The sequence below is a fragment of the Meriones unguiculatus genome, chromosome 10, assembly GCF_030254825.1.
Source record: "Meriones unguiculatus strain TT.TT164.6M chromosome 10, Bangor_MerUng_6.1, whole genome shotgun sequence".
In the NCBI taxonomy this organism is placed as follows: domain Eukaryota; kingdom Metazoa; phylum Chordata; class Mammalia; order Rodentia; family Muridae; genus Meriones; species Meriones unguiculatus.
Window position 1 is genome coordinate 4,897,200 of NC_083358.1, and position 27,747 is coordinate 4,924,946.

Below are 27,747 nucleotides of genomic sequence, written 5' to 3' on the forward strand. Positions count from 1 at the left end.
GTCGGGGTCCAGTGCCAAGCCCTGCCCTGGACGGCGCGGCGGGCGGCCCCGAGGCGAGGCGTCGGCGAGAGCCAAGGAGCCCTGGAGGCCCCGGCCGGGGGGTGCGGGGTGGGGGAGTGGGGTGTGGCGGGGGCAAGGCTGGCCCCTGAGCAGAGCCGAGCAGGTTCTAGGTCGCGCGCCCTCCGGCCGCCCGGCCCGTGGGCCCTGGTCCGTGCTGCGGGAGCGGGGAGGGGCTCGGGGAGGGCCCAGGGGCGGCCGGGGGGTGGGCTGGGCTCGGCTGGGCTCGGCTGTCGTCGGGGGCGGGCCGGGGAGCGCGGCCGCAGGCGCGGAGCAGGCTCTTGGGCGGCGCGGAGACGGGCTCGTGCGTCTACGGCCATACCACCCTGAACGCGCCCGATCTCGTCTGATCTCGGAAGCTAAGCAGGGTCGGGCCTGGTTAGTACTTGGATGGGAGACCGCCTGGGAATACCGGGTGCTGTAGGCTTTTTTTTTCTGGCAGGAAGGAGCCTGTTTTCCAAAGGGGCTTTGCGTCGGCTTCTGCAAAGCTCTGTGGCCCGGGCCGGGCGGGGCCACGCCCAGGGCCACCCCCACGCCACCCCACCCCACCCCCCGCCAAGCCAAGGGGCGCCCCCGTCCGCCCTGGCTGCGGGCTGGCCCGGCGGAGCCAGCCAGCCAGCCAGCCAGCCCTCGGGCTGGACCCCGCACCGGGGATAGGGGGTGGCCCCAGGGCGGGGATCCCAGGACCTCAGTGGAGGGGCCGCGGGGGAGGCCGTCTTGACTCGCGTGGAGCCTTCGAACCCCACATCCTGGGCTGGTGGCGGAGCTCTGCAGAGTCCGTCAGTCCGGGCGGCTGTGTCCACGCTGCCCAACCAGAGTCTCCTCCTCCTCGTCCTCCTCCTCCTGCCTGGTGGGTCGGTGGGTGTGGGTTTTGGTGTGTGTGGGTGTGGGTGTGGGTGTGGGTGGGTGGGTGGGTGGGTGGCTGGGTGGGTGGGGACCTCAGCGGTTCACGGAGGAGGCAGTGTCTGAACTAGAGGAGGGAGGAGTTGGATGGACGGCTGGCTGGATGGATGATAGATGAATGATGGATGAGTGGATGGTGGATGGATGGATGGATGGATGGATGGATGGATGGATGATGGAAGAATGGATGGATGGGTGGATGGATGGATGGATAGATGATTTGTGGATGGGTTGATGGATGGAAGGATGGACTGATGATGGAAGAATGGCTGGATGGGTGGATGGATGATGGCTGGCTGGCTGGCTGGCGGCTGGCTGGCAGCACGCTTGTGGCAGTGGGCTGGGAGGGGAGGGACCACAGAGCCGGAAGAGCGGGCCCTCAAGTTCCCAAGAGAGAAGGAGCCTGAGCGGGGCCGCCAAGCACAGCCAGTGTCCCCTGCAACTGGACTCGAGCCTTGGGACGTCGGGCTGGACACGTCCTGAGGGGACGATTAGGAGGAGGAGGAGGAGGAGGAGGAGGAGTTGGAGACAGTTCCCCCGGGGTGAGGGAGGGATGCCGGGCGGGCACCCAAATCCGGCAAGGGCCCCGGGAGAGCACGGGCAGGGCGGCGTGTACCCGGGTTCGTCCGGGAGGATGACCCAGGCCAGCCAGCCTCCTCGCCCTCGCCCACCGTGGCACGTCCCCCGCCGGCCAGTGAGCGGTAGCCACTCGCTGAAGGCAGGGAAAGCGGCAGCAAGGGCGGGGCGGGGCGGGGCGGGGCGGGGCCTGTAACCCACGAGTGACCCCAGCGCCCCGATGGGCAGATGCCCAAGGCGACCCCCCCACGCCTTGTCCAGCGGGGATCCAGAGAGAGGCCCACGGCTCAGACCGAGGAGGGCTCTCTCGGGCTCCGAGGCAGGGAGGGGCCTGCCTGGCCCCCGACCCAGGTGGGGCGAGTCGGGGTCCAGTGCCAAGCCCTGCCCTGGACGGCGCGGCGGGCGGCCCCGAGGCGAGGCGTCGGCGAGAGCCAAGGAGCCCTGGAGGCCCCGGCCGGGGGGTGCGGGGTGGGGGAGTGGGGTGTGGCGGGGGCAAGGCTGGCCCCTGAGCAGAGCCGAGCAGGTTCTAGGTCGCGCGCCCTCCGGCCGCCCGGCCCGTGGGCCCTGGTCCGTGCTGCGGGAGCGGGGAGGGGCTCGGGGAGGGCCCAGGGGCGGCCGGGGGGTGGGCTGGGCTCGGCTGGGCTCGGCTGTCGTCGGGGGCGGGCCGGGGAGCGCGGCCGCAGGCGCGGAGCAGGCTCTTGGGCGGCGCGGAGACGGGCTCGTGCGTCTACGGCCATACCACCCTGAACGCGCCCGATCTCGTCTGATCTCGGAAGCTAAGCAGGGTCGGGCCTGGTTAGTACTTGGATGGGAGACCGCCTGGGAATACCGGGTGCTGTAGGCTTTTTTTTTCTGGCAGGAAGGAGCCTGTTTTCCAAAGGGGCTTTGCGTCGGCTTCTGCAAAGCTCTGTGGCCCGGGCCGGGCGGGGCCACGCCCAGGGCCACCCCCACGCCACCCCACCCCACCCCCCGCCAAGCCAAGGGGCGCCCCCGTCCGCCCTGGCTGCGGGCTGGCCCGGCGGAGCCAGCCAGCCAGCCAGCCAGCCCTCGGGCTGGACCCCGCACCGGGGATAGGGGGTGGCCCCAGGGCGGGGATCCCAGGACCTCAGTGGAGGGGCCGCGGGGGAGGCCGTCTTGACTCGCGTGGAGCCTTCGAACCCCACATCCTGGGCTGGTGGCGGAGCTCTGCAGAGTCCGTCAGTCCGGGCGGCTGTGTCCACGCTGCCCAACCAGAGTCTCCTCCTCCTCGTCCTCCTCCTCCTGCCTGGTGGGTCGGTGGGTGTGGGTTTTGGTGTGTGTGGGTGTGGGTGTGGGTGTGGGTGGGTGGGTGGGTGGGTGGCTGGGTGGGTGGGGACCTCAGCGGTTCACGGAGGAGGCAGTGTCTGAACTAGAGGAGGGAGGAGTTGGATGGACGGCTGGCTGGATGGATGATAGATGAATGATGGATGAGTGGATGGTGGATGGATGGATGGATGGATGGATGGATGGATGGATGATGGAAGAATGGATGGATGGGTGGATGGATGGATGGATAGATGATTTGTGGATGGGTTGATGGATGGAAGGATGGACTGATGATGGAAGAATGGCTGGATGGGTGGATGGATGATGGCTGGCTGGCTGGCTGGCGGCTGGCTGGCAGCACGCTTGTGGCAGTGGGCTGGGAGGGGAGGGACCACAGAGCCGGAAGAGCGGGCCCTCAAGTTCCCAAGAGAGAAGGAGCCTGAGCGGGGCCGCCAAGCACAGCCAGTGTCCCCTGCAACTGGACTCGAGCCTTGGGACGTCGGGCTGGACACGTCCTGAGGGGACGATTAGGAGGAGGAGGAGGAGGAGGAGGAGGAGTTGGAGACAGTTCCCCCGGGGTGAGGGAGGGATGCCGGGCGGGCACCCAAATCCGGCAAGGGCCCCGGGAGAGCACGGGCAGGGCGGCGTGTACCCGGGTTCGTCCGGGAGGATGACCCAGGCCAGCCAGCCTCCTCGCCCTCGCCCACCGTGGCACGTCCCCCCGCCGGCCAGTGAGCGGTAGCCACTCGCTGAAGGCAGGGAAAGCGGCAGCAAGGGCGGGGCGGGGCGGGGCGGGGCGGGGCCTGTAACCCACGAGTGACCCCAGCGCCCCGATGGGCAGATGCCCAAGGCGACCCCCCCCACGCCTTGTCCAGCGGGGATCCAGAGAGAGGCCCACGGCTCAGACCGAGGAGGGCTCTCTCGGGCTCCGAGGCAGGGAGGGGCCTGCCTGGCCCCCGACCCAGGTGGGGCGAGTCGGGGTCCAGTGCCAAGCCCTGCCCTGGACGGCGCGGCGGGCGGCCCCGAGGCGAGGCGTCGGCGAGAGCCAAGGAGCCCTGGAGGCCCCGGCCGGGGGGTGCGGGGTGGGGGAGTGGGGTGTGGCGGGGGCAAGGCTGGCCCCTGAGCAGAGCCGAGCAGGTTCTAGGTCGCGCGCCCTCCGGCCGCCCGGCCCGTGGGCCCTGGTCCGTGCTGCGGGAGCGGGGAGGGGCTCGGGGAGGGCCCAGGGGCGGCCGGGGGGTGGGCTGGGCTCGGCTGGGCTCGGCTGTCGTCGGGGGCGGGCCGGGGAGCGCGGCCGCAGGCGCGGAGCAGGCTCTTGGGCGGCGCGGAGACGGGCTCGTGCGTCTACGGCCATACCACCCTGAACGCGCCCGATCTCGTCTGATCTCGGAAGCTAAGCAGGGTCGGGCCTGGTTAGTACTTGGATGGGAGACCGCCTGGGAATACCGGGTGCTGTAGGCTTTTTTTTTCTGGCAGGAAGGAGCCTGTTTTCCAAAGGGGCTTTGCGTCGGCTTCTGCAAAGCTCTGTGGCCCGGGCCGGGCGGGGCCACGCCCAGGGCCACCCCCACGCCACCCCACCCCACCCCCCGCCAAGCCAAGGGGCGCCCCCGTCCGCCCTGGCTGCGGGCTGGCCCGGCGGAGCCAGCCAGCCAGCCAGCCAGCCCTCGGGCTGGACCCCCGCACCGGGGATAGGGGGTGGCCCCAGGGCGGGGATCCCAGGACCTCAGTGGAGGGGCCGCGGGGGAGGCCGTCTTGACTCGCGTGGAGCCTTCGAACCCCACATCCTGGGCTGGTGGCGGAGCTCTGCAGAGTCCGTCAGTCCGGGCGGCTGTGTCCACGCTGCCCAACCAGAGTCTCCTCCTCCTCGTCCTCCTCCTCCTGCCTGGTGGGTCGGTGGGTGTGGGTTTTGGTGTGTGTGGGTGTGGGTGTGGGTGTGGGTGGGTGGGTGGGTGGGTGGCTGGGTGGGTGGGGACCTCAGCGGTTCACGGAGGAGGCAGTGTCTGAACTAGAGGAGGGAGGAGTTGGATGGACGGCTGGCTGGATGGATGATAGATGAATGATGGATGAGTGGATGGTGGATGGATGGATGGATGGATGGATGGATGGATGGATGGATGATGGAAGAATGGATGGATGGGTGGATGGATGGATGGATAGATGATTTGTGGATGGGTTGATGGATGGAAGGATGGACTGATGATGGAAGAATGGCTGGATGGGTGGATGGATGATGGCTGGCTGGCTGGCTGGCGGCTGGCTGGCAGCACGCTTGTGGCAGTGGGCTGGGAGGGGAGGGACCACAGAGCCGGAAGAGCGGGCCCTCAAGTTCCCAAGAGAGAAGGAGCCTGAGCGGGGCCGCCAAGCACAGCCAGTGTCCCCTGCAACTGGACTCGAGCCTTGGGACGTCGGGCTGGACACGTCCTGAGGGGACGATTAGGAGGAGGAGGAGGAGGAGGAGGAGGAGTTGGAGACAGTTCCCCCGGGGTGAGGGAGGGATGCCGGGCGGGCACCCAAATCCGGCAAGGGCCCCGGGAGAGCACGGGCAGGGCGGCGTGTACCCGGGTTCGTCCGGGAGGATGACCCAGGCCAGCCAGCCTCCTCGCCCTCGCCCACCGTGGCACGTCCCCCGCCGGCCAGTGAGCGGTAGCCACTCGCTGAAGGCAGGGAAAGCGGCAGCAAGGGCGGGGCGGGGCGGGGCGGGGCGGGGCCTGTAACCCACGAGTGACCCCAGCGCCCCGATGGGCAGATGCCCAAGGCGACCCCCCCCACGCCTTGTCCAGCGGGGATCCAGAGAGAGGCCCACGGCTCAGACCGAGGAGGGCTCTCTCGGGCTCCGAGGCAGGGAGGGGCCTGCCTGGCCCCCGACCCAGGTGGGGCGAGTCGGGGTCCAGTGCCAAGCCCTGCCCTGGACGGCGCGGCGGGCGGCCCCGAGGCGAGGCGTCGGCGAGAGCCAAGGAGCCCTGGAGGCCCCGGCCGGGGGGGTGCGGGGTGGGGGAGTGGGGTGTGGCGGGGGCAAGGCTGGCCCCTGAGCAGAGCCGAGCAGGTTCTAGGTCGCGCGCCCTCCGGCCGCCCGGCCCGTGGGCCCTGGTCCGTGCTGCGGGAGCGGGGAGGGGCTCGGGGAGGGCCCAGGGGCGGCCGGGGGGTGGGCTGGGCTCGGCTGGGCTCGGCTGTCGTCGGGGGCGGGCCGGGGAGCGCGGCCGCAGGCGCGGAGCAGGCTCTTGGGCGGCGCGGAGACGGGCTCGTGCGTCTACGGCCATACCACCCTGAACGCGCCCGATCTCGTCTGATCTCGGAAGCTAAGCAGGGTCGGGCCTGGTTAGTACTTGGATGGGAGACCGCCTGGGAATACCGGGTGCTGTAGGCTTTTTTTTTCTGGCAGGAAGGAGCCTGTTTTCCAAAGGGGCTTTGCGTCGGCTTCTGCAAAGCTCTGTGGCCCGGGCCGGGCGGGGCCACGCCCAGGGCCACCCCCCACGCCACCCCACCCCACCCCCCGCCAAGCCAAGGGGCGCCCCCGTCCGCCCTGGCTGCGGGCTGGCCCGGCGGAGCCAGCCAGCCAGCCCTCGGGCTGGACCCCGCACCGGGGATAGGGGGTGGCCCCAGGGCGGGGATCCCAGGACCTCAGTGGAGGGGCCGCGGGGGAGGCCGTCTTGACTCGCGTGGAGCCTTCGAACCCCACATCCTGGGCTGGTGGCGGAGCTCTGCAGAGTCCGTCAGTCCGGGCGGCTGTGTCCACGCTGCCCAACCAGAGTCTCCTCCTCCTCGTCCTCCTCCTCCTGCCTGGTGGGTCGGTGGGTGTGGGTTTTGGTGTGTGTGGGTGTGGGTGTGGGTGGGTGGGTGGGTGGGTGGGTGGCTGGGTGGGTGGGGACCTCAGCGGTTCACGGAGGAGGCAGTGTCTGAACTAGAGGAGGGAGGAGTTGGATGGACGGCTGGCTGGATGGATGATAGATGAATGATGGATGAGTGGATGGTGGATGGATGGATGGATGGATGGATGGATGGATGGATGATGGAAGAATGGATGGATGGGTGGATGGATGGATGGATAGATGATTTGTGGATGGGTTGATGGATGGAAGGATGGACTGATGATGGAAGAATGGCTGGATGGGTGGATGGATGATGGCTGGCTGGCTGGCTGGCGGCTGGCTGGCAGCACGCTTGTGGCAGTGGGCTGGGAGGGGAGGGACCACAGAGCCGGAAGAGCGGGCCCTCAAGTTCCCAAGAGAGAAGGAGCCTGAGCGGGGCCGCCAAGCACAGCCAGTGTCCCCTGCAACTGGACTCGAGCCTTGGGACGTCGGGCTGGACACGTCCTGAGGGGACGATTAGGAGGAGGAGGAGGAGGAGGAGGAGGAGGAGGAGGAGGAGGAGTTGGAGACAGTTCCCCCGGGGTGAGGGAGGGATGCCGGGCGGGCACCCAAATCCGGCAAGGGCCCCGGGAGAGCACGGGCAGGGCGGCGTGTACCCGGGTTCGTCCGGGAGGATGACCCAGGCCAGCCAGCCTCCTCGCCCTCGCCCACCGTGGCACGTCCCCCGCCGGCCAGTGAGCGGTAGCCACTCGCTGAAGGCAGGGAAAGCGGCAGCAAGGGCGGGGCGGGGCGGGGCGGGGCGGGGCCTGTAACCCACGAGTGACCCCAGCGCCCCGATGGGCAGATGCCCAAGGCGACCCCCCCACGCCTTGTCCAGCGGGGATCCAGAGAGAGGCCCACGGCTCAGACCGAGGAGGGCTCTCTCGGGCTCCGAGGCAGGGAGGGGCCTGCCTGGCCCCCGACCCAGGTGGGGCGAGTCGGGGTCCAGTGCCAAGCCCTGCCCTGGACGGCGCGGCGGGCGGCCCCGAGGCGAGGCGTCGGCGAGAGCCAAGGAGCCCTGGAGGCCCCGGCCGGGGGGTGCGGGGGTGGGGGAGTGGGGTGTGGCGGGGGCAAGGCTGGCCCCTGAGCAGAGCCGAGCAGGTTCTAGGTCGCGCGCCCTCCGGCCGCCCGGCCCGTGGGCCCTGGTCCGTGCTGCGGGAGCGGGGAGGGGCTCGGGGAGGGCCCAGGGGCGGCCGGGGGGTGGGCTGGGCTCGGCTGGGCTCGGCTGTCGTCGGGGGCGGGCCGGGGAGCGCGGCCGCAGGCGCGGAGCAGGCTCTTGGGCGGCGCGGAGACGGGCTCGTGCGTCTACGGCCATACCACCCTGAACGCGCCCGATCTCGTCTGATCTCGGAAGCTAAGCAGGGTCGGGCCTGGTTAGTACTTGGATGGGAGACCGCCTGGGAATACCGGGTGCTGTAGGCTTTTTTTTTCTGGCAGGAAGGAGCCTGTTTTCCAAAGGGGCTTTGCGTCGGCTTCTGCAAAGCTCTGTGGCCCGGGCCGGGCGGGGCCACGCCCAGGGCCACCCCCACGCCACCCCACCCCACCCCCCGCCAAGCCAAGGGGCGCCCCCGTCCGCCCTGGCTGCGGGCTGGCCCGGCGGAGCCAGCCAGCCAGCCAGCCAGCCCTCGGGCTGGACCCCGCACCGGGGATAGGGGGTGGCCCCAGGGCGGGGATCCCAGGACCTCAGTGGAGGGGCCGCGGGGGAGGCCGTCTTGACTCGCGTGGAGCCTTCGAACCCCACATCCTGGGCTGGTGGCGGAGCTCTGCAGAGTCCGTCAGTCCGGGCGGCTGTGTCCACGCTGCCCAACCAGAGTCTCCTCCTCCTCGTCCTCCTCCTCCTGCCTGGTGGGTCGGTGGGTGTGGGTTTTGGTGTGTGTGGGTGTGGGTGTGGGTGTGGGTGGGTGGGTGGGTGGGTGGCTGGGTGGGTGGGGACCTCAGCGGTTCACGGAGGAGGCAGTGTCTGAACTAGAGGAGGGAGGAGTTGGATGGACGGCTGGCTGGATGGATGATAGATGAATGATGGATGAGTGGATGGTGGATGGATGGATGGATGGATGGATGGATGGATGGATGGATGATGGAAGAATGGATGGATGGGTGGATGGATGGATGGATAGATGATTTGTGGATGGGTTGATGGATGGAAGGATGGACTGATGATGGAAGAATGGCTGGATGGGTGGATGGATGATGGCTGGCTGGCTGGCTGGCGGCTGGCTGGCAGCACGCTTGTGGCAGTGGGCTGGGAGGGGAGGGACCACAGAGCCGGAAGAGCGGGCCCTCAAGTTCCCAAGAGAGAAGGAGCCTGAGCGGGGCCGCCAAGCACAGCCAGTGTCCCCTGCAACTGGACTCGAGCCTTGGGACGTCGGGCTGGACACGTCCTGAGGGGACGATTAGGAGGAGGAGGAGGAGGAGGAGGAGGAGGAGGAGGAGGAGGAGGAGGAGGAGGAGGAGTTGGAGACAGTTCCCCCGGGGTGAGGGAGGGATGCCGGGCGGGCACCCAAATCCGGCAAGGGCCCCGGGAGAGCACGGGCAGGGCGGCGTGTACCCGGGTTCGTCCGGGAGGATGACCCAGGCCAGCCAGCCTCCTCGCCCTCGCCCACCGTGGCACGTCCCCCGCCGGCCAGTGAGCGGTAGCCACTCGCTGAAGGCAGGGAAAGCGGCAGCAAGGGCGGGGCGGGGCGGGGCGGGGCGGGGCCTGTAACCCACGAGTGACCCCAGCGCCCCGATGGGCAGATGCCCAAGGCGACCCCCCCACGCCTTGTCCAGCGGGGATCCAGAGAGAGGCCCACGGCTCAGACCGAGGAGGGCTCTCTCGGGCTCCGAGGCAGGGAGGGGCCTGCCTGGCCCCCGACCCAGGTGGGGCGAGTCGGGGTCCAGTGCCAAGCCCTGCCCTGGACGGCGCGGCGGGCGGCCCCGAGGCGAGGCGTCGGCGAGAGCCAAGGAGCCCTGGAGGCCCCGGCCGGGGGGTGCGGGGTGGGGGAGTGGGGTGTGGCGGGGGCAAGGCTGGCCCCTGAGCAGAGCCGAGCAGGTTCTAGGTCGCGCGCCCTCCGGCCGCCCGGCCCGTGGGCCCTGGTCCGTGCTGCGGGAGCGGGGAGGGGCTCGGGGAGGGCCCAGGGGCGGCCGGGGGGTGGGCTGGGCTCGGCTGGGCTCGGCTGTCGTCGGGGGCGGGCCGGGGAGCGCGGCCGCAGGCGCGGAGCAGGCTCTTGGGCGGCGCGGAGACGGGCTCGTGCGTCTACGGCCATACCACCCTGAACGCGCCCGATCTCGTCTGATCTCGGAAGCTAAGCAGGGTCGGGCCTGGTTAGTACTTGGATGGGAGACCGCCTGGGAATACCGGGTGCTGTAGGCTTTTTTTTTTCTGGCAGGAAGGAGCCTGTTTTCCAAAGGGGCTTTGCGTCGGCTTCTGCAAAGCTCTGTGGCCCGGGCCGGGCGGGGCCACGCCCAGGGCCACCCCCACGCCACCCCACCCCACCCCCCGCCAAGCCAAGGGGCGCCCCCGTCCGCCCTGGCTGCGGGCTGGCCCGGCGGAGCCAGCCAGCCAGCCAGCCAGCCCTCGGGCTGGACCCCCGCACCGGGGATAGGGGGTGGCCCCAGGGCGGGGATCCCAGGACCTCAGTGGAGGGGCCGCGGGGGAGGCCGTCTTGACTCGCGTGGAGCCTTCGAACCCCACATCCTGGGCTGGTGGCGGAGCTCTGCAGAGTCCGTCAGTCCGGGCGGCTGTGTCCACGCTGCCCAACCAGAGTCTCCTCCTCCTCGTCCTCCTCCTCCTGCCTGGTGGGTCGGTGGGTGTGGGTTTTGGTGTGTGTGGGTGTGGGTGTGGGTGGGTGGGTGGGTGGGTGGGTGGCTGGGTGGGTGGGGACCTCAGCGGTTCACGGAGGAGGCAGTGTCTGAACTAGAGGAGGGAGGAGTTGGATGGACGGCTGGCTGGATGGATGATAGATGAATGATGGATGAGTGGATGGTGGATGGATGGATGGATGGATGGATGGATGGATGGATGATGGAAGAATGGATGGATGGGTGGATGGATGGATGGATAGATGATTTGTGGATGGGTTGATGGATGGAAGGATGGACTGATGATGGAAGAATGGCTGGATGGGTGGATGGATGATGGCTGGCTGGCTGGCTGGCGGCTGGCTGGCAGCACGCTTGTGGCAGTGGGCTGGGAGGGGAGGGACCACAGAGCCGGAAGAGCGGGCCCTCAAGTTCCCAAGAGAGAAGGAGCCTGAGCGGGGCCGCCAAGCACAGCCAGTGTCCCCTGCAACTGGACTCGAGCCTTGGGACGTCGGGCTGGACACGTCCTGAGGGGACGATTAGGAGGAGGAGGAGGAGGAGGAGGAGGAGGAGGAGGGAGGAGGAGGAGGAGTTGGAGACAGTTCCCCCGGGGTGAGGGAGGGATGCCGGGCGGGCACCCAAATCCGGCAAGGGCCCCGGGAGAGCACGGGCAGGGCGGCGTGTACCCGGGTTCGTCCGGGAGGATGACCCAGGCCAGCCAGCCTCCTCGCCCTCGCCCACCGTGGCACGTCCCCCGCCGGCCAGTGAGCGGTAGCCACTCGCTGAAGGCAGGGAAAGCGGCAGCAAGGGCGGGGCGGGGCGGGGCGGGGCGGGGCCTGTAACCCACGAGTGACCCCAGCGCCCCGATGGGCAGATGCCCAAGGCGACCCCCCCACGCCTTGTCCAGCGGGGATCCAGAGAGAGGCCCACGGCTCAGACCGAGGAGGGCTCTCTCGGGCTCCGAGGCAGGGAGGGGCCTGCCTGGCCCCCGACCCAGGTGGGGCGAGTCGGGGTCCAGTGCCAAGCCCTGCCCTGGACGGCGCGGCGGGCGGCCCCGAGGCGAGGCGTCGGCGAGAGCCAAGGAGCCCTGGAGGCCCCGGCCGGGGGGTGCGGGGTGGGGGGAGTGGGGTGTGGCGGGGGCAAGGCTGGCCCCTGAGCAGAGCCGAGCAGGTTCTAGGTCGCGCGCCCTCCGGCCGCCCGGCCCGTGGGCCCTGGTCCGTGCTGCGGGAGCGGGGAGGGGCTCGGGGAGGGCCCAGGGGCGGCCGGGGGGGTGGGCTGGGCTCGGCTGGGCTCGGCTGTCGTCGGGGGCGGGCCGGGGAGCGCGGCCGCAGGCGCGGAGCAGGCTCTTGGGCGGCGCGGAGACGGGCTCGTGCGTCTACGGCCATACCACCCTGAACGCGCCCGATCTCGTCTGATCTCGGAAGCTAAGCAGGGTCGGGCCTGGTTAGTACTTGGATGGGAGACCGCCTGGGAATACCGGGTGCTGTAGGCTTTTTTTTTCTGGCAGGAAGGAGCCTGTTTTCCAAAGGGGCTTTGCGTCGGCTTCTGCAAAGCTCTGTGGCCCGGGCCGGGCGGGGCCACGCCCAGGGCCACCCCCACGCCACCCCACCCCACCCCCCGCCAAGCCAAGGGGCGCCCCCGTCCGCCCTGGCTGCGGGCTGGCCCGGCGGAGCCAGCCAGCCAGCCAGCCAGCCCTCGGGCTGGACCCCGCACCGGGGATAGGGGGGTGGCCCCAGGGCGGGGATCCCAGGACCTCAGTGGAGGGGCCGCGGGGGAGGCCGTCTTGACTCGCGTGGAGCCTTCGAACCCCACATCCTGGGCTGGTGGCGGAGCTCTGCAGAGTCCGTCAGTCCGGGCGGCTGTGTCCACGCTGCCCAACCAGAGTCTCCTCCTCCTCGTCCTCCTCCTCCTGCCTGGTGGGTCGGTGGGTGTGGGTTTTGGTGTGTGTGGGTGTGGGTGTGGGTGTGGGTGGGTGGGTGGGTGGGTGGCTGGGTGGGTGGGGACCTCAGCGGTTCACGGAGGAGGCAGTGTCTGAACTAGAGGAGGGAGGAGTTGGATGGACGGCTGGCTGGATGGATGATAGATGAATGATGGATGAGTGGATGGTGGATGGATGGATGGATGGATGGATGGATGATGGAAGAATGGATGGATGGGTGGATGGATGGATGGATAGATGATTTGTGGATGGGTTGATGGATGGAAGGATGGACTGATGATGGAAGAATGGCTGGATGGGTGGATGGATGATGGCTGGCTGGCTGGCTGGCGGCTGGCTGGCAGCACGCTTGTGGCAGTGGGCTGGGAGGGGAGGGACCACAGAGCCGGAAGAGCGGGCCCTCAAGTTCCCAAGAGAGAAGGAGCCTGAGCGGGGCCGCCAAGCACAGCCAGTGTCCCCTGCAACTGGACTCGAGCCTTGGGACGTCGGGCTGGACACGTCCTGAGGGGACGATTAGGAGGAGGAGGAGGAGGAGGAGGAGGAGTTGGAGACAGTTCCCCCGGGGTGAGGGAGGGATGCCGGGCGGGCACCCAAATCCGGCAAGGGCCCCGGGAGAGCACGGGCAGGGCGGCGTGTACCCGGGTTCGTCCGGGAGGATGACCCAGGCCAGCCAGCCTCCTCGCCCTCGCCCACCGTGGCACGTCCCCCGCCGGCCAGTGAGCGGTAGCCACTCGCTGAAGGCAGGGAAAGCGGCAGCAAGGGCGGGGCGGGGCGGGGCGGGGCCTGTAACCCACGAGTGACCCCAGCGCCCCGATGGGCAGATGCCCAAGGCGACCCCCCCACGCCTTGTCCAGCGGGGATCCAGAGAGAGGCCCACGGCTCAGACCGAGGAGGGCTCTCTCGGGCTCCGAGGCAGGGAGGGGCCTGCCTGGCCCCCGACCCAGGTGGGGCGAGTCGGGGTCCAGTGCCAAGCCCTGCCCTGGACGGCGCGGCGGGCGGCCCCGAGGCGAGGCGTCGGCGAGAGCCAAGGAGCCCTGGAGGCCCCGGCCGGGGGGTGCGGGGTGGGGGGAGTGGGGTGTGGCGGGGGCAAGGCTGGCCCCTGAGCAGAGCCGAGCAGGTTCTAGGTCGCGCGCCCTCCGGCCGCCCGGCCCGTGGGCCCTGGTCCGTGCTGCGGGAGCGGGGAGGGGCTCGGGGAGGGCCCAGGGGCGGCCGGGGGGTGGGCTGGGCTCGGCTGGGCTCGGCTGTCGTCGGGGGCGGGCCGGGGAGCGCGGCCGCAGGCGCGGAGCAGGCTCTTGGGCGGCGCGGAGACGGGCTCGTGCGTCTACGGCCATACCACCCTGAACGCGCCCGATCTCGTCTGATCTCGGAAGCTAAGCAGGGTCGGGCCTGGTTAGTACTTGGATGGGAGACCGCCTGGGAATACCGGGTGCTGTAGGCTTTTTTTTTCTGGCAGGAAGGAGCCTGTTTTCCAAAGGGGCTTTGCGTCGGCTTCTGCAAAGCTCTGTGGCCCGGGCCGGGCGGGGCCACGCCCAGGGCCACCCCCACGCCACCCCACCCCACCCCCCGCCAAGCCAAGGGGCGCCCCCGTCCGCCCTGGCTGCGGGCTGGCCCGGCGGAGCCAGCCAGCCAGCCCTCGGGCTGGACCCCGCACCGGGGATAGGGGGTGGCCCCAGGGCGGGGATCCCAGGACCTCAGTGGAGGGGCCGCGGGGGAGGCCGTCTTGACTCGCGTGGAGCCTTCGAACCCCACATCCTGGGCTGGTGGCGGAGCTCTGCAGAGTCCGTCAGTCCGGGCGGCTGTGTCCACGCTGCCCAACCAGAGTCTCCTCCTCCTCGTCCTCCTCCTCCTGCCTGGTGGGTCGGTGGGTGTGGGTTTTGGTGTGTGTGGGTGTGGGTGTGGGTGGGTGGGTGGGTGGGTGGGTGGCTGGGTGGGTGGGGACCTCAGCGGTTCACGGAGGAGGCAGTGTCTGAACTAGAGGAGGGAGGAGTTGGATGGACGGCTGGCTGGATGGATGATAGATGAATGATGGATGAGTGGATGGTGGATGGATGGATGGATGGATGGATGGATGGATGGATGGATGATGGAAGAATGGATGGATGGGTGGATGGATGGATGGATAGATGATTTGTGGATGGGTTGATGGATGGAAGGATGGACTGATGATGGAAGAATGGCTGGATGGGTGGATGGATGATGGCTGGCTGGCTGGCTGGCGGCTGGCTGGCAGCACGCTTGTGGCAGTGGGCTGGGAGGGGAGGGACCACAGAGCCGGAAGAGCGGGCCCTCAAGTTCCCAAGAGAGAAGGAGCCTGAGCGGGGCCGCCAAGCACAGCCAGTGTCCCCTGCAACTGGACTCGAGCCTTGGGACGTCGGGCTGGACACGTCCTGAGGGGACGATTAGGAGGAGGAGGAGGAGGAGGAGGAGGAGGAGGAGGAGGAGGAGGAGGAGTTGGAGACAGTTCCCCCGGGGTGAGGGAGGGATGCCGGGCGGGCACCCAAATCCGGCAAGGGCCCCGGGAGAGCACGGGCAGGGCGGCGTGTACCCGGGTTCGTCCGGGAGGATGACCCAGGCCAGCCAGCCTCCTCGCCCTCGCCCACCGTGGCACGTCCCCCGCCGGCCAGTGAGCGGTAGCCACTCGCTGAAGGCAGGGAAAGCGGCAGCAAGGGCGGGGCGGGGCGGGGCGGGGCCTGTAACCCACGAGTGACCCCAGCGCCCCGATGGGCAGATGCCCAAGGCGACCCCCCCACGCCTTGTCCAGCGGGGATCCAGAGAGAGGCCCACGGCTCAGACCGAGGAGGGCTCTCTCGGGCTCCGAGGCAGGGAGGGGCCTGCCTGGCCCCCGACCCAGGTGGGGCGAGTCGGGGTCCAGTGCCAAGCCCTGCCCTGGACGGCGCGGCGGGCGGCCCCGAGGCGAGGCGTCGGCGAGAGCCAAGGAGCCCTGGAGGCCCCGGCCGGGGGGTGCGGGGTGGGGGAGTGGGGTGTGGCGGGGGCAAGGCTGGCCCCTGAGCAGAGCCGAGCAGGTTCTAGGTCGCGCGCCCTCCGGCCGCCCGGCCCGTGGGCCCTGGTCCGTGCTGCGGGAGCGGGGAGGGGCTCGGGGAGGGCCCAGGGGCGGCCGGGGGGTGGGCTGGGCTCGGCTGGGCTCGGCTGTCGTCGGGGGTGGGCCGGGGAGCGCGGCCGCAGGCGCGGAGCAGGCTCTTGGGCGTCGCGGAGATGGGCTCGTGCGTCTACGGCCATACCACCCTGAACGCGCCCGATCTCGTCTGATCTCGGAAGCTAAGCAGGGTCGGGCCTGGTTAGTACTTGGATGGGAGACCGCCTGGGAATACCGGGTGCTGTAGGCTTTTTTTTTCTGGCAGGAAGGAGCCTGTTTTCCAAAGGGGCTTTGCGTCGGCTTCTGCAAAGCTCTGTGGCCCGGGCCGGGCGGGGGCCACGCCCAGGGCCACCCCCACGCCACCCCACCCCACCCCCCGCCAAGCCAAGGGGCGCCCCCCGTCCGCCCTGGCTGCGGGCTGGCCCGGCGGAGCCAGCCAGCCAGCCAGCCAGCCCTCGGGCTGGACCCCGCACCGGGGATAGGGGGTGGCCCCAGGGCGGGGATCCCAGGACCTCAGTGGAGGGGCCGCGGGGGAGGCCGTCTTGACTCGCGTGGAGCCTTCGAACCCCACATCCTGGGCTGGTGGCGGAGCTCTGCAGAGTCCGTCAGTCCGGGCGGCTGTGTCCACGCTGCCCAACCAGAGTCTCCTCCTCCTCGTCCTCCTCCTCCTGCCTGGTGGGTCGGTGGGTGTGGGTTTTGGTGTGTGTGGGTGTGGGTGTGGGTGTGGGTGGGTGGGTGGGTGGGTGGCTGGGTGGGTGGGGACCTCAGCGGTTCACGGAGGAGGCAGTGTCTGAACTAGAGGAGGGAGGAGTTGGATGGACGGCTGGCTGGATGGATGATAGATGAATGATGGATGAGTGGATGGTGGATGGATGGATGGATGGATGGATGGATGGATGGATGATGGAAGAATGGATGGATGGGTGGATGGATGGATGGATAGATGATTTGTGGATGGGTTGATGGATGGAAGGATGGACTGATGATGGAAGAATGGCTGGATGGGTGGATGGATGATGGCTGGCTGGCTGGCTGGCGGCTGGCTGGCAGCACGCTTGTGGCAGTGGGCTGGGAGGGGAGGGACCACAGAGCCGGAAGAGCGGGCCCTCAAGTTCCCAAGAGAGAAGGAGCCTGAGCGGGGCCGCCAAGCACAGCCAGTGTCCCCTGCAACTGGACTCGAGCCTTGGGACGTCGGGCTGGACACGTCCTGAGGGGACGATTAGGAGGAGGAGGAGGAGGAGGAGGAGGAGTTGGAGACAGTTCCCCCGGGGTGAGGGAGGGATGCCGGGCGGGCACCCAAATCCGGCAAGGGCCCCGGGAGAGCACGGGCAGGGCGGCGTGTACCCGGGTTCGTCCGGGAGGATGACCCAGGCCAGCCAGCCTCCTCGCCCTCGCCCACCGTGGCACGTCCCCCGCCGGCCAGTGAGCGGTAGCCACTCGCTGAAGGCAGGGAAAGCGGCAGCAAGGGCGGGGCGGGGCGGGGCCTGTAACCCACGAGTGACCCCAGCGCCCCGATGGGCAGATGCCCAAGGCGACCCCCCCACGCCTTGTCCAGCGGGGATCCAGAGAGAGGCCCACGGCTCAGACCGAGGAGGGCTCTCTCGGGCTCCGAGGCAGGGAGGGGCCTGCCTGGCCCCCGACCCAGGTGGGGCGAGTCGGGGTCCAGTGCCAAGCCCTGCCCTGGACGGCGCGGCGGGCGGCCCCGAGGCGAGGCGTCGGCGAGAGCCAAGGAGCCCTGGAGGCCCCGGCCGGGGGGTGCGGGGTGGGGGAGTGGGGTGTGGCGGGGGCAAGGCTGGCCCCTGAGCAGAGCCGAGCAGGTTCTAGGTCGCGCGCCCTCCGGCCGCCCGGCCCGTGGGCCCTGGTCCGTGCTGCGGGAGCGGGGAGGGGCTCGGGGAGGGCCCAGGGGCGGCCGGGGGGTGGGCTGGGCTCGGCTGGGCTCGGCTGTCGTCGGGGGCGGGCCGGGGAGCGCGGCCGCAGGCGCGGAGCAGGCTCTTGGGCGGCGCGGAGACGGGCTCGTGCGTCTACGGCCATACCACCCTGAACGCGCCCGATCTCGTCTGATCTCGGAAGCTAAGCAGGGTCGGGCCTGGTTAGTACTTGGATGGGAGACCGCCTGGGAATACCGGGTGCTGTAGGCTTTTTTTTTCTGGCAGGAAGGAGCCTGTTTTCCAAAGGGGCTTTGCGTCGGCTTCTGCAAAGCTCTGTGGCCCGGGCCGGGCGGGGCCACGCCCAGGGCCACCCCCACGCCACCCCACCCCACCCCCCGCCAAGCCAAGGGGCGCCCCCGTCCGCCCTGGCTGCGGGCTGGCCCGGCGGAGCCAGCCAGCCAGCCAGCCAGCCCTCGGGCTGGACCCCGCACCGGGGATAGGGGGTGGCCCCAGGGCGGGGATCCCAGGACCTCAGTGGAGGGGCCGCGGGGGAGGCCGTCTTGACTCGCGTGGAGCCTTCGAACCCCACATCCTGGGCTGGTGGCGGAGCTCTGCAGAGTCCGTCAGTCCGGGCGGCTGTGTCCACGCTGCCCAACCAGAGTCTCCTCCTCCTCGTCCTCCTCCTCCTGCCTGGTGGGTCGGTGGGTGTGGGTTTTGGTGGGTGTGGGTGTGGGTGTGGGTGGGTGGGTGGGTGGGTGGCTGGGTGGGTGGGGACCTCAGCGGTTCACGGAGGAGGCAGTGTCTGAACTAGAGGAGGGAGGAGTTGGATGGACGGCTGGCTGGATGGATGATAGATGAATGATGGATGAGTGGATGGTGGATGGATGGATGGATGGATGGATGGATGGATGGATGGATGATGGAAGAATGGATGGATGGGTGGATGGATGGATGGATAGATGATTTGTGGATGGGTTGATGGATGGAAGGATGGACTGATGATGGAAGAATGGCTGGATGGGTGGATGGATGATGGCTGGCTGGCTGGCTGGCGGCTGGCTGGCAGCACGCTTGTGGCAGTGGGCTGGGAGGGGAGGGACCACAGAGCCGGAAGAGCGGGCCCTCAAGTTCCCAAGAGAGAAGGAGCCTGAGCGGGGCCGCCAAGCACAGCCAGTGTCCCCTGCAACTGGACTCGAGCCTTGGGACGTCGGGCTGGACACGTCCTGAGGGGACGATTAGGAGGAGGAGGAGGAGGAGGAGGAGGAGTTGGAGACAGTTCCCCCGGGGTGAGGGAGGGATGCCGGGCGGGCACCCAAATCCGGCAAGGGCCCCGGGAGAGCACGGGCAGGGCGGCGTGTACCCGGGTTCGTCCGGGAGGATGACCCAGGCCAGCCAGCCTCCTCGCCCTCGCCCACCGTGGCACGTCCCCCGCCGGCCAGTGAGCGGTAGCCACTCGCTGAAGGCAGGGAAAGCGGCAGCAAGGGCGGGGCGGGGCGGGGCGGGGCGGGGCCTGTAACCCACGAGTGACCCCAGCGCCCCGATGGGCAGATGCCCAAGGCGACCCCCCCACGCCTTGTCCAGCGGGGATCCAGAGAGAGGCCCACGGCTCAGACCGAGGAGGGCTCTCTCGGGCTCCGAGGCAGGGAGGGGCCTGCCTGGCCCCCGACCCAGGTGGGGCGAGTCGGGGTCCAGTGCCAAGCCCTGCCCTGGACGGCGCGGCGGGCGGCCCCGAGGCGAGGCGTCGGCGAGAGCCAAGGAGCCCTGGAGGCCCCGGCCGGGGGGTGCGGGGTGGGGGAGTGGGGTGTGGCGGGGGCAAGGCTGGCCCCTGAGCAGAGCCGAGCAGGTTCTAGGTCGCGCGCCCTCCGGCCGCCCGGCCCGTGGGCCCTGGTCCGTGCTGCGGGAGCGGGGAGGGGCTCGGGGAGGGCCCAGGGGCGGCCGGGGGGTGGGCTGGGCTCGGCTGGGCTCGGCTGTCGTCGGGGGCGGGCCGGGGAGCGCGGCCGCAGGCGCGGAGCAGGCTCTTGGGCGGCGCGGAGACGGGCTCGTGCGTCTACGGCCATACCACCCTGAACGCGCCCGATCTCGTCTGATCTCGGAAGCTAAGCAGGGTCGGGCCTGGTTAGTACTTGGATGGGAGACCGCCTGGGAATACCGGGTGCTGTAGGCTTTTTTTTTCTGGCAGGAAGGAGCCTGTTTTCCAAAGGGGCTTTGCGTCGGCTTCTGCAAAGCTCTGTGGCCCGGGCCGGGCGGGGCCACGCCCAGGGCCACCCCCACGCCACCCCACCCCACCCCCCGCCAAGCCAAGGGGCGCCCCCGTCCGCCCTGGCTGCGGGCTGGCCCGGCGGAGCCAGCCAGCCAGCCAGCCAGCCCTCGGGCTGGACCCCGCACCGGGGATAGGGGGTGGCCCCAGGGCGGGGATCCCAGGACCTCAGTGGAGGGGCCGCGGGGGAGGCCGTCTTGACTCGCGTGGAGCCTTCGAACCCCACATCCTGGGCTGGTGGCGGAGCTCTGCAGAGTCCGTCAGTCCGGGCGGCTGTGTCCACGCTGCCCAACCAGAGTCTCCTCCTCCTCGTCCTCCTCCTCCTGCCTGGTGGGTCGGTGGGTGTGGGTTTTGGTGTGTGTGGGTGTGGGTGTGGGTGGGTGGGTGGGTGGGTGGGTGGCTGGGTGGGTGGGGACCTCAGCGGTTCACGGAGGAGGCAGTGTCTGAACTAGAGGAGGGAGGAGTTGGATGGACGGCTGGCTGGATGGATGATAGATGAATGATGGATGAGTGGATGGTGGATGGATGGATGGATGGATGGATGGATGGATGGATGATGGAAGAATGGATGGATGGGTGGATGGATGGATGGATAGATGATTTGTGGATGGGTTGATGGATGGAAGGATGGACTGATGATGGAAGAATGGCTGGATGGGTGGATGGATGATGGCTGGCTGGCTGGCTGGCGGCTGGCTGGCAGCACGCTTGTGGCAGTGGGCTGGGAGGGGAGGGACCACAGAGCCGGAAGAGCGGGCCCTCAAGTTCCCAAGAGAGAAGGAGCCTGAGCGGGGCCGCCAAGCACAGCCAGTGTCCCCTGCAACTGGACTCGAGCCTTGGGACGTCGGGCTGGACACGTCCTGAGGGGACGATTAGGAGGAGGAGGAGGAGGAGGAGGAGGAGGAGGAGGAGGAGGAGGAGGAGGAGGAGTTGGAGACAGTTCCCCCGGGGTGAGGGAGGGATGCCGGGCGGGCACCCAAATCCGGCAAGGGCCCCGGGAGAGCACGGGCAGGGCGGCGTGTACCCGGGTTCGTCCGGGAGGATGACCCAGGCCAGCCAGCCTCCTCGCCCTCGCCCACCGTGGCACGTCCCCCGCCGGCCAGTGAGCGGTAGCCACTCGCTGAAGGCAGGGAAAGCGGCAGCAAGGGCGGGGCGGGGCGGGGCGGGGCGGGGCCTGTAACCCACGAGTGACCCCAGCGCCCCGATGGGCAGATGCCCAAGGCGACCCCCCCACGCCTTGTCCAGCGGGGATCCAGAGAGAGGCCCACGGCTCAGACCGAGGAGGGCTCTCTCGGGCTCCGAGGCAGGGAGGGGCCTGCCTGGCCCCCGACCCAGGTGGGGCGAGTCGGGGTCCAGTGCCAAGCCCTGCCCTGGACGGCGCGGCGGGCGGCCCCGAGGCGAGGCGTCGGCGAGAGCCAAGGAGCCCTGGAGGCCCCGGCCGGGGGGTGCGGGGTGGGGGAGTGGGGTGTGGCGGGGGCAAGGCTGGCCCCTGAGCAGAGCCGAGCAGGTTCTAGGTCGCGCGCCCTCCGGCCGCCCGGCCCGTGGGCCCTGGTCCGTGCTGCGGGAGCGGGGAGGGGCTCGGGGAGGGCCCAGGGGCGGCCGGGGGGTGGGCTGGGCTCGGCTGGGCTCGGCTGTCGTCGGGGGCGGGCCGGGGAGCGCGGCCGCAGGCGCGGAGCAGGCTCTTGGGCGGCGCGGAGACGGGCTCGTGCGTCTACGGCCATACCACCCTGAACGCGCCCGATCTCGTCTGATCTCGGAAGCTAAGCAGGGTCGGGCCTGGTTAGTACGTGGATGGGAGACCGCCTGGGAATACCGGGTGCTGTAGGCTTTTTTTTTCTGGCAGGAAGGAGCCTGTTTTCCAAAGGGGCTTTGCGTCGGCTTCTGCAAAGCTCTGTGGCCCGGGCCGGGCGGGGCCACGCCCAGGGCCACCCCCACGCCACCCCACCCCACCCCCCGCCAAGCCAAGGGGCGCCCCCGTCCGCCCTGGCTGCGGGCTGGCCCGGCGGAGCCAGCCAGCCAGCCAGCCAGCCCTCGGGCTGGACCCCGCACCGGGGATAGGGGGTGGCCCCAGGGCGGGGATCCCAGGACCTCAGTGGAGGGGCCGCGGGGGAGGCCGTCTTGACTCGCGTGGAGCCTTCGAACCCCACATCCTGGGCTGGTGGCGGAGCTCTGCAGAGTCCGTCAGTCCGGGCGGCTGTGTCCACGCTGCCCAACCAGAGTCTCCTCCTCCTCGTCCTCCTCCTCCTGCCTGGTGGGTCGGTGGGTGTGGGTTTTGGTGTGTGTGGGTGTGGGTGTGGGTGTGGGTGGGTGGGTGGGTGGGTGGCTGGGTGGGTGGGGACCTCAGCGGTTCACGGAGGAGGCAGTGTCTGAACTAGAGGAGGGAGGAGTTGGATGGACGGCTGGCTGGATGGATGATAGATGAATGATGGATGAGTGGATGGTGGATGGATGGATGGATGGATGGATGGATGGATGGATGATGGAAGAATGGATGGATGGGTGGATGGATGGATGGATAGATGATTTGTGGATGGGTTGATGGATGGAAGGATGGACTGATGATGGAAGAATGGCTGGATGGGTGGATGGATGATGGCTGGCTGGCTGGCTGGCGGCTGGCTGGCAGCACGCTTGTGGCAGTGGGCTGGGAGGGGAGGGACCACAGAGCCGGAAGAGCGGGCCCTCAAGTTCCCAAGAGAGAAGGAGCCTGAGCGGGGCCGCCAAGCACAGCCAGTGTCCCCTGCAACTGGACTCGAGCCTTGGGACGTCGGGCTGGACACGTCCTGAGGGGACGATTAGGAGGAGGAGGAGGAGGAGGAGGAGGAGGAGGAGGAGGAGGAGGAGGAGGAGGAGTTGGAGACAGTTCCCCCGGGGTGAGGGAGGGATGCCGGGCGGGCACCCAAATCCGGCAAGGGCCCCGGGAGAGCACGGGCAGGGCGGCGTGTACCCGGGTTCGTCCGGGAGGATGACCCAGGCCAGCCAGCCTCCTCGCCCTCGCCCACCGTGGCACGTCCCCCGCCGGCCAGTGAGCGGTAGCCACTCGCTGAAGGCAGGGAAAGCGGCAGCAAGGGCGGGGCGGGGCGGGGCGGGGCGGGGCCTGTAACCCACGAGTGACCCCAGCGCCCCGATGGGCAGATGCCCAAGGCGACCCCCCCACGCCTTGTCCAGCGGGGATCCAGAGAGAGGCCCACGGCTCAGACCGAGGAGGGCTCTCTCGGGCTCCGAGGCAGGGAGGGGCCTGCCTGGCCCCCGACCCAGGTGGGGCGAGTCGGGGTCCAGTGCCAAGCCCTGCCCTGGACGGCGCGGCGGGCGGCCCCGAGGCGAGGCGTCGGCGAGAGCCAAGGAGCCCTGGAGGCCCCGGCCGGGGGGTGCGGGGTGGGGGAGTGGGGTGTGGCGGGGGGCAAGGCTGGCCCCTGAGCAGAGCCGAGCAGGTTCTAGGTCGCGCGCCCTCCGGCCGCCCGGCCCGTGGGCCCTGGTCCGTGCTGCGGGAGCGGGGAGGGGCTCGGGGAGGGCCCAGGGGCGGCCGGGGGGTGGGCTGGGCTCGGCTGGGCTCGGCTGTCGTCGGGGGCGGGCCGGGGAGCGCGGCCGCAGGCGCGGAGCAGGCTCTTGGGCGGCGCGGAGACGGGCTCGTGCGTCTACGGCCATACCACCCTGAACGCGCCCGATCTCGTCTGATCTCGGAAGCTAAGCAGGGTCGGGCCTGGTTAGTACTTGGATGGGAGACCGCCTGGGAATACCGGGTGCTGTAGGCTTTTTTTTTCTGGCAGGAAGGAGCCTGTTTTCCAAAGGGGCTTTGCGTCGGCTTCTGCAAAGCTCTGTGGCCCGGGCCGGGCGGGGCCACGCCCAGGGCCACCCCCACGCCACCCCACCCCACCCCCCGCCAAGCCAAGGGGCGCCCCCGTCCGCCCTGGCTGCGGGCTGGCCCGGCGGAGCCAGCCAGCCAGCCCTCGGGCTGGACCCCGCACCGGGGATAGGGGGTGGCCCCAGGGCGGGGATCCCAGGACCTCAGTGGAGGGGCCGCGGGGGAGGCCGTCTTGACTCGCGTGGAGCCTTCGAACCCCACATCCTGGGCTGGTGGCGGAGCTCTGCAGAGTCCGTCAGTCCGGGCGGCTGTGTCCACGCTGCCCAACCAGAGTCTCCTCCTCCTCGTCCTCCTCCTCCTGCCTGGTGGGTCGGTGGGTGTGGGTTTTGGTGGGTGTGGGTGTGGGTGTGGGTGGGTGGGTGGGTGGGTGGCTGGGTGGGTGGGGACCTCAGCGGTTCACGGAGGAGGCAGTGTCTGAACTAGAGGAGGGAGGAGTTGGATGGACGGCTGGCTGGATGGATGATAGATGAATGATGGATGAGTGGATGGTGGATGGATGGATGGATGGATGGATGGATGGATGGATGGATGATGGAAGAATGGATGGATGGGTGGATGGATGGATGGATAGATGATTTGTGGATGGGTTGATGGATGGAAGGATGGACTGATGATGGAAGAATGGCTGGATGGGTGGATGGATGATGGCTGGCTGGCTGGCTGGCGGCTGGCTGGCAGCACGCTTGTGGCAGTGGGCTGGGAGGGGAGGGACCACAGAGCCGGAAGAGCGGGGCCCTCAAGTTCCCAAGAGAGAAGGAGCCTGAGCGGGGCCGCCAAGCACAGCCAGTGTCCCCTGCAACTGGACTCGAGCCTTGGGACGTCGGGCTGGACACGTCCTGAGGGGACGATTAGGAGGAGGAGGAGGAGGAGGAGGAGGAGTTGGAGACAGTTCCCCCGGGGTGAGGGAGGGATGCCGGGCGGGCACCCAAATCCGGCAAGGGCCCCGGGAGAGCACGGGCAGGGCGGCGTGTACCCGGGTTCGTCCGGGAGGATGACCCAGGCCAGCCAGCCTCCTCGCCCTCGCCCACCGTGGCACGTCCCCCGCCGGCCAGTGAGCGGTAGCCACTCGCTGAAGGCAGGGAAAGCGGCAGCAAGGGCGGGGCGGGGCGGGGCGGGGCGGGGCCTGTAACCCACGAGTGACCCCAGCGCCCCGATGGGCAGATGCCCAAGGCGACCCCCCCACGCCTTGTCCAGCGGGGATCCAGAGAGAGGCCCACGGCTCAGACCGAGGAGGGCTCTCTCGGGCTCCGAGGCAGGGAGGGGCCTGCCTGGCCCCCGACCCAGGTGGGGCGAGTCGGGGTCCAGTGCCAAGCCCTGCCCTGGACGGCGCGGCGGGCGGCCCCGAGGCGAGGCGTCGGCGAGAGCCAAGGAGCCCTGGAGGCCCCGGCCGGGGGGTGCGGGGTGGGGGAGTGGGGTGTGGCGGGGGCAAGGCTGGCCCCTGAGCAGAGCCGAGCAGGTTCTAGGTCGCGCGCCCTCCGGCCGCCCGGCCCGTGGGCCCTGGTCCGTGCTGCGGGAGCGGGGAGGGGCTCGGGGAGGGCCCAGGGGCGGCCGGGGGGTGGGCTGGGCTCGGCTGGGCTCGGCTGTCGTCGGGGGCGGGCCGGGGAGCGCGGCCGCAGGCGCGGAGCAGGCTCTTGGGCGGCGCGGAGACGGGCTCGTGCGTCTACGGCCATACCACCCTGAACGCGCCCGATCTCGTCTGATCTCGGAAGCTAAGCAGGGTCGGGCCTGGTTAGTACTTGGATGGGAGACCGCCTGGGAATACCGGGTGCTGTAGGCTTTTTTTTTCTGGCAGGAAGGAGCCTGTTTTCCAAAGGGGCTTTGCGTCGGCTTCTGCAAAGCTCTGTGGCCCGGGCCGGGCGGGGCCACGCCCAGGGCCACCCCCACGCCACCCCACCCCACCCCCCGCCAAGCCAAGGGGCGCCCCCGTCCGCCCTGGCTGCGGGCTGGCCCGGCGGAGCCAGCCAGCCAGCCAGCCAGCCCTCGGGCTGGACCCCGCACCGGGGATAGGGGGTGGCCCCAGGGCGGGGATCCCAGGACCTCAGTGGAGGGGCCGCGGGGGAGGCCGTCTTGACTCGCGTGGAGCCTTCGAACCCCACATCCTGGGCTGGTGGCGGAGCTCTGCAGAGTCCGTCAGTCCGGGCGGCTGTGTCCACGCTGCCCAACCAGAGTCTCCTCCTCCTCGTCCTCCTCCTCCTGCCTGGTGGGTCGGTGGGTGTGGGTTTTGGTGTGTGTGGGTGTGGGTGTGGGTGGGTGGGTGGGTGGGTGGGTGGCTGGGTGGGTGGGGACCTCAGCGGTTCACGGAGGAGGCAGTGTCTGAACTAGAGGAGGGAGGAGTTGGATGGACGGCTGGCTGGATGGATGATAGATGAATGATGGATGAGTGGATGGTGGATGGATGGATGGATGGATGGATGGATGGATGGATGATGGAAGAATGGATGGATGGGTGGATGGATGGATGGATAGATGATTTGTGGATGGGTTGATGGATGGAAGGATGGACTGATGATGGAAGAATGGCTGGATGGGTGGATGGATGATGGCTGGCTGGCTGGCTGGCGGCTGGCTGGCAGCACGCTTGTGGCAGTGGGCTGGGAGGGGAGGGACCACAGAGCCGGAAGAGCGGGCCCTCAAGTTCCCAAGAGAGAAGGAGCCTGAGCGGGGCCGCCAAGCACAGCCAGTGTCCCCTGCAACTGGACTCGAGCCTTGGGACGTCGGGCTGGACACGTCCTGAGGGGACGATTAGGAGGAGGAGGAGGAGGAGGAGGAGGAGGAGGAGGAGGAGGAGGAGGAGTTGGAGACAGTTCCCCCGGGGTGAGGGAGGGATGCCGGGCGGGCACCCAAATCCGGCAAGGGCCCCGGGAGAGCACGGGCAGGGCGGCGTGTACCCGGGTTCGTCCGGGAGGATGACCCAGGCCAGCCAGCCTCCTCGCCCTCGCCCACCGTGGCACGTCCCCCGCCGGCCAGTGAGCGGTAGCCACTCGCTGAAGGCAGGGAAAGCGGCAGCAAGGGCGGGGCGGGGCGGGGCGGGGCGGGGCCTGTAACCCACGAGTGACCCCAGCGCCCCGATGGGCAGATGCCCAAGGCGACCCCCCCACGCCTTGTCCAGCGGGGATCCAGAGAGAGGCCCACGGCTCAGACCGAGGAGGGCTCTCTCGGGCTCCGAGGCAGGGAGGGGCCTGCCTGGCCCCCGACCCAGGTGGGGCGAGTCGGGGTCCAGTGCCAAGCCCTGCCCTGGACGGCGCGGCGGGCGGCCCCGAGGCGAGGCGTCGGCGAGAGCCAAGGAGCCCTGGAGGCCCCGGCCGGGGGGTGCGGGGTGGGGGAGTGGGGTGTGGCGGGGGCAAGGCTGGCCCCTGAGCAGAGCCGAGCAGGTTCTAGGTCGCGCGCCCTCCGGCCGCCCGGCCCGTGGGCCCTGGTCCGTGCTGCGGGAGCGGGGAGGGGCTCGGGGAGGGCCCAGGGGCGGCCGGGGGGTGGGCTGGGCTCGGCTGGGCTCGGCTGTCGTCGGGGGCGGGCCGGGGAGCGCGGCCGCAGGCGCGGAGCAGGCTCTTGGGCGGCGCGGAGACGGGCTCGTGCGTCTACGGCCATACCACCCTGAACGCGCCCGATCTCGTCTGATCTCGGAAGCTAAGCAGGGTCGGGCCTGGTTAGTACGTGGATGGGAGACCGCCTGGGAATACCGGGTGCTGTAGGCTTTTTTTTTCTGGCAGGAAGGAGCCTGTTTTCCAAAGGGGCTTTGCGTCGGCTTCTGCAAAGCTCTGTGGCCCGGGCCGGGCGGGGCCACGCCCAGGGCCACCCCCACGCCACCCCACCCCACCCCCCGCCAAGCCAAGGGGCGCCCCCGTCCGCCCTGGCTGCGGGCTGGCCCGGCGGAGCCAGCCAGCCAGCCAGCCAGCCCTCGGGCTGGACCCCGCACCGGGGATAGGGGGTGGCCCCAGGGCGGGGATCCCAGGACCTCAGTGGAGGGGCCGCGGGGGAGGCCGTCTTGACTCGCGTGGAGCCTTCGAACCCCACATCCTGGGCTGGTGGCGGAGCTCTGCAGAGTCCGTCAGTCCGGGCGGCTGTGTCCACGCTGCCCAACCAGAGTCTCCTCCTCCTCGTCCTCCTCCTCCTGCCTGGTGGGTCGGTGGGTGTGGGTTTTGGTGTGTGTGGGTGTGGGTGTGGGTGTGGGTGGGTGGGTGGGTGGGTGGCTGGGTGGGTGGGGACCTCAGCGGTTCACGGAGGAGGCAGTGTCTGAACTAGAGGAGGGAGGAGTTGGATGGACGGCTGGCTGGATGGATGATAGATG

The 27,747-nt window shown here is 70.0% G+C and overlaps 15 non-coding genes across 15 annotated transcripts; all 15 read left to right on the forward strand.

Moving 5' to 3' along the window:
- Nucleotides 1-365: 365 nt before the first annotated feature.
- LOC132646226 (5S ribosomal RNA) lies at nt 366-484 on the forward strand. Its single transcript, XR_009584343.1, has one exon. It is a non-coding gene; the product is annotated as a 5S ribosomal RNA (ribosomal RNA).
- A 1,777-nt stretch (nt 485-2,261) lies between these two features.
- On the forward strand, nt 2,262-2,380 carry LOC132646227 (5S ribosomal RNA). Its single transcript, XR_009584344.1, has one exon. It is a non-coding gene; the product is annotated as a 5S ribosomal RNA (ribosomal RNA).
- Nucleotides 2,381-4,159: 1,779 nt separating this feature from the next.
- On the forward strand, nt 4,160-4,278 carry LOC132646228 (5S ribosomal RNA). The gene has a single exon (XR_009584345.1). It is a non-coding gene; the product is annotated as a 5S ribosomal RNA (ribosomal RNA).
- Nucleotides 4,279-6,062: 1,784 nt separating this feature from the next.
- On the forward strand, nt 6,063-6,181 carry LOC132646229 (5S ribosomal RNA). The gene has a single exon (XR_009584346.1). It is a non-coding gene; the product is annotated as a 5S ribosomal RNA (ribosomal RNA).
- A 1,784-nt stretch (nt 6,182-7,965) lies between these two features.
- On the forward strand, nt 7,966-8,084 carry LOC132646230 (5S ribosomal RNA). The gene has a single exon (XR_009584347.1). It is a non-coding gene; the product is annotated as a 5S ribosomal RNA (ribosomal RNA).
- A 1,811-nt stretch (nt 8,085-9,895) lies between these two features.
- On the forward strand, nt 9,896-10,014 carry LOC132646231 (5S ribosomal RNA). Its single transcript, XR_009584348.1, has one exon. It is a non-coding gene; the product is annotated as a 5S ribosomal RNA (ribosomal RNA).
- A 1,801-nt stretch (nt 10,015-11,815) lies between these two features.
- Nucleotides 11,816-11,934, forward strand: LOC132646232 (5S ribosomal RNA). The gene has a single exon (XR_009584349.1). It is a non-coding gene; the product is annotated as a 5S ribosomal RNA (ribosomal RNA).
- Nucleotides 11,935-13,700: 1,766 nt separating this feature from the next.
- Nucleotides 13,701-13,819, forward strand: LOC132646233 (5S ribosomal RNA). Its single transcript, XR_009584350.1, has one exon. It is a non-coding gene; the product is annotated as a 5S ribosomal RNA (ribosomal RNA).
- Nucleotides 13,820-15,606: 1,787 nt separating this feature from the next.
- LOC132646235 (5S ribosomal RNA) lies at nt 15,607-15,725 on the forward strand. The gene has a single exon (XR_009584352.1). It is a non-coding gene; the product is annotated as a 5S ribosomal RNA (ribosomal RNA).
- A 1,769-nt stretch (nt 15,726-17,494) lies between these two features.
- Nucleotides 17,495-17,613, forward strand: LOC132646236 (5S ribosomal RNA). The gene has a single exon (XR_009584353.1). It is a non-coding gene; the product is annotated as a 5S ribosomal RNA (ribosomal RNA).
- A 1,775-nt stretch (nt 17,614-19,388) lies between these two features.
- Nucleotides 19,389-19,507, forward strand: LOC132646237 (5S ribosomal RNA). The gene has a single exon (XR_009584354.1). It is a non-coding gene; the product is annotated as a 5S ribosomal RNA (ribosomal RNA).
- Nucleotides 19,508-21,309: 1,802 nt separating this feature from the next.
- On the forward strand, nt 21,310-21,428 carry LOC132646250 (5S ribosomal RNA). Its single transcript, XR_009584367.1, has one exon. It is a non-coding gene; the product is annotated as a 5S ribosomal RNA (ribosomal RNA).
- Nucleotides 21,429-23,233: 1,805 nt separating this feature from the next.
- Nucleotides 23,234-23,352, forward strand: LOC132646238 (5S ribosomal RNA). The gene has a single exon (XR_009584355.1). It is a non-coding gene; the product is annotated as a 5S ribosomal RNA (ribosomal RNA).
- Nucleotides 23,353-25,120: 1,768 nt separating this feature from the next.
- Nucleotides 25,121-25,239, forward strand: LOC132646239 (5S ribosomal RNA). The gene has a single exon (XR_009584356.1). It is a non-coding gene; the product is annotated as a 5S ribosomal RNA (ribosomal RNA).
- A 1,796-nt stretch (nt 25,240-27,035) lies between these two features.
- Nucleotides 27,036-27,154, forward strand: LOC132646082 (5S ribosomal RNA). The gene has a single exon (XR_009584216.1). It is a non-coding gene; the product is annotated as a 5S ribosomal RNA (ribosomal RNA).
- Nucleotides 27,155-27,747: the final 593 nt, after the last annotated feature.